Source organism: Hevea brasiliensis, chromosome 8, assembly GCF_030052815.1.
Source record: "Hevea brasiliensis isolate MT/VB/25A 57/8 chromosome 8, ASM3005281v1, whole genome shotgun sequence".
Classification (NCBI taxonomy): domain Eukaryota; kingdom Viridiplantae; phylum Streptophyta; class Magnoliopsida; order Malpighiales; family Euphorbiaceae; genus Hevea; species Hevea brasiliensis.
Window position 1 is genome coordinate 76,865,357 of NC_079500.1, and position 4,516 is coordinate 76,869,872.

Below are 4,516 nucleotides of genomic sequence, written 5' to 3' on the forward strand. Positions count from 1 at the left end.
CCCAATTCTGATTTGGTACATTACCAAAACCATATATCACTTCACATTAAAGTCACTTTGGGCAGAATACAAATATCCTCAATACACCAAATGAAATCCTAATTCACAAAGTCCAAATCCAACAATATATACATAAAAACACTCCTAATTATTACATACTATTTCTACAACCAATTTACATACATATTCATCAATCCTCAATATCACAATTCATCCAATATCTTCATGAATTCAACATTCATCAAGGAGTCTCAAGGCTGCCGAAATGCTCCACATTGCCAAAGTTTCCCATAATTTCGTCAACTTCAATTTCAAATGCACAATCACCATATACATGTGGAAATAACTTACTAGGACATTAAATCACCCTACTCAACATGAATTCCCATCAAATATATGTAAGAATAATTCATTAAATATAGAACTCCATGGCTGTCCAAAATTGGATATATCAAGAACTCCTCAAAACTTTAAAATTTTCTTCACAGATCAAACACCCATACATGCTTACAAACTTTAACAAAGCAATATTAAAAAATACAAACTTACCTATTGTTAGGACTTGTTAAATCTTCACTAAACTTCCTTGATTTTGCTATCAAACTCTTCCTTGTGATGTGGGGATAAATTTTAATGAAGCTACCTAGGGGTTTGGAGGTGAAATGAAGGAGAGGATGAAGCTTGAAGCAAAACGGCAATGGAGGTTTTCAAGCTCTTCATTTCGGCATGGATGAACCAAATGAGGAAGATGAAGTTGCAGATTGTATAATGGGTGTACAGCTACCATTAAGTTCTTAATTTATTCCATAGTGGTCCACTTACACAAATTAAATCATATTATATGTTTAACTTTCATTTATTCCACATTAAACCCATAATTTTTGCTATTTATTTTAGGTACCATCAATTTAATTTTTCATTATATTTTCCAAGTGTAATATTATTTATTTTTAATGGACATTTAGGTCAAAAGACAATTCAGGATGTCAAATGATCACAATGCCCCTATTCGGGTTGCATTCCCGATTTTTCGGTAACACCGGGTTTCGTCCGTTTTTCGATTTTCCACTTTTCTTTGTACTAATTATTTAATTTTTATTTAATATTTCTAATGATATTTATATTTCAATAAGGGTCTATTTAAGTCCTAAAAATATTTTCCAGGGTTCCCCGCAGTCCAGGGCTAGTCAACGATCCACGCCGTGACTTCCCGGTGCGGTCACTCATCCCTAGGGTTCTCGGCTCGCTTAACTTGGTTACATTTCTTTGCTATTAATTTTTCCTTTGTTTTTCTTGTATTTTCTTTTCTTGTATTTCATTATTTTATGTCTCCTCACTCATAACGAAGTGTAGTTCTTGGCATCCTAGCTTTCCGGACAACACTGGTCACCGGAGCAGTAGAACGCACTACCGAACATAGGGGTGTTACAACAACTCCACTTCAGCACAGCTTTCCATCCTCAGACGGATGGGCAATCAGAAAGAGTAATCCTGGTAAACAATTGAAACCAATTGAATTAATATAAACATTGAACTGAAATGATAATAATAACATGAAATATATGTCAGGTCCTTGAGGATATGCTGAAGAGTTGTGTCATTGAATTTGAGGGAAGTTGGGATAAATACCTCCCACTGGCAGAATTTGCATACAACAATAGCTATCAAGCTAGCATTCAAATGGCCCCATATGAAGCACTGTATGGGAGGAAATGTAGAACTCCAGTGTGCTGGACTGAATTGGACGAAGACAAACTGGTAGGGCCAGACCTTGTGAAACAGACTGAGGAGAAGGTAAAGCTAATCAAAGCCAATTTGAAGGTTGCCTCAGACAGACAAAAATCATATGCCGACCCAAAGAAAAAAGAAATAGAATATGCGATTAGCGACAAAGTGTTCCTCAAGGTGTCACCATGGAAGAAGGTATCGAGGTTTAGAAGAAAAGTTAAGTTAAGCCCTAGGTTAATTGGCTCATATGAAGTCATTGAACGTGTGGGTCCAGTGGCCTACAGGCTAGCTTTACCACCAGAGCTGGATAAGATCCACAATGTGTTCCACGTATCTATGCTAAAAAGATACCGCTCAGATCCTTCACATGTCATCTTCATTGAAGAAATTGAAGTACAATCGGACTTGACATATGAAGAAGAACCCATTAGGATCCTGGCTCGAAAAGTAAAAGAGTTGAGGAATAAGCAGATTTCACTGGTGAAAGTGCTTTGGAGGCACCACAGCACTGAAGAGGCAACTTGGGAAAGTGAAAAGACGATGAGGCAATAGTTCCCTCAATTGTTTGCATCAGGCAAATTTCGAGGATGAAATTTAAATTAGAGGGGAAGAGTTGTAACACCCTCACTGTAGCAACTCCGTACATTCTATTGTTTCGGTGACCGGTGTCGGTCCAGACAACTAGAACGTTTGGAAAAATATTTAAACTAAAGTGAGAAATCATAACTAACTCAAATGTTAATAATAAAAATTTACGAAAAAATTTAAAAATAAAATACAACCAAGTTAAATGAGCCAGTGCCCTAGCGATGGGTAACCCAGTGGGAAGTTGCAATACTCATAACTAGGAGCCCTAGACCCAGGAAAAAATTCATAAAATAATCTTTGGGACTCTAGAGAAGAGTCATTGAGGTTTCTATGGCATTAGAATACCAAGAAAATGCTTAGAAAAGTTTTTCAATCGGTACAGACAATTTTAGTCTGTTAAGCCAAACGGAGGGCATTTTGGTCATTTCGCCTTTAGAGGTGATTTTTGGCTGACTTGTCCGGTTAAGTAAATAATTATCATGACACAAAATGTGAATAAATATTGCTAAAAATTAAATTGAAAATGAGTAGAGAATGAAAGAAAAGAAAATGAAATTTAAGTGGAATTATTACCTAAGCAATGATGTCATAATGCATGAATTAAAAATTACAACAAATAAAATTCAAACCAATGGGAAGTTGCCAAGCTATTAAAAAGGGATAAAGCCTAATTAAATAGAGAAAAAAATGAAAAAAATTCAGACCTTCTTCCTAAGGCAGCCGGCAACTCACTCTTCCCTCCATTGAAGAAGCTTTCTTCCACCTCTTCCAAACCTTCATCTTACTCTACTAAACCTTAAGTCCACTTCAACAAAACTTGTCTACACAACTTGGCAAGGTGTTTGGCTACCAAGAAAAGCTAAGAAACTAAAGTTTGTGAAGGGAGAAATTCTACTCCAATAAGGTTAGTGTCCAACTCTTACTCCTTTTGCTTTAGTTCATGTTAAATGGCATGAAATCTGTAGGAAATGTAAGAAAATAAAACAAACATGTGTGTGTGTGCACCTTACAAATTTTGGCAGTTAGGGTTAGTTAGGGTTTGATGATTTTGCTTGATAGCTAAATGGTTATGAGCAACCTTTGGTAGTGGATGAGTGATTGGACATAGTTAAGTAAGTGAAATGCAAGAATTGTGCATGTATGAACATGAAAAATTGGACACATGAACAACTTTAGGGTTTGCTCATGTGATGGTTTATTAACCATATAATGGTCAATTAGTGACCATTTGAATGTGTGTGAGGAGGCAATGAAGTGAGTTGTGGCTTGGTATTTGAGTTTGGGTGAGCTGCCTTGGCTGACCTGCAAGACTGAGTGTGAGTCCAACAAGTTTAGGCTGCTATAAATGGAGTTGTAGATGTTCAATTGGTGGAAGGCTAATTGGACATGAAACTAGATGCATAATGGCACCACTTTGGTGAAGAAACCCTGCCTAGAAAACCAAACCAAGTTGACCTAAAAATTACCCTAATCCGGGTGACTTGCATTCTGCCTTGGCAAAATGACCAAATGAACAGTGTCTATTCATTTGGTCATAACTCAGTGTAGAAAGGTCCAATTGACCTGAAATTTTACCAGCAGAAAGCTGAGACATAGACCTACAACTTTCATGAAGAAACCAAACCCAAATTTGATCATAACATGTTCAAAAACTGACCTGTGGTTAGCGTACAAAACCTGCAGAATTGGTTCTACCCAGAAAATCTGGAAAATTTGCAATCCGGCCAGTTATGGTGTTTGGGCCATAACTTGAGATACAAAACTCCAAATGGAGTGATTCAAAAAACGAAATGTAACTAGACACAATAAGGAACAACTTTCATGAAGACAACTTTGCCAAATTCTTACTTTATAAATGACCAATAAAATAGTATACGTAATGCTTAAAATCTGAAAATTGTGAATAAATAATACTACTAGAGGGATAACTCTTGGGGTCCTAGGTGCTTCCCGAAGGTACCAATTACATCTACAGTGTATCAAAAGGTTAGTGCACATATTATTCTTTTAATCTAGGGTTCTAATGAATTAATTTGTTAATTCAAAAATCTTAAATGGCAAATGTAGATCCTAATACATATTAAAAGAGTTTTAATATGCAATTGAACATTAAAATCAGTTAGGTACATAATGGATATGGCATGACGCATGAAACCCTAGAAGAAAATTTTAAATTCAATGTTATAATCTAATAATTTTC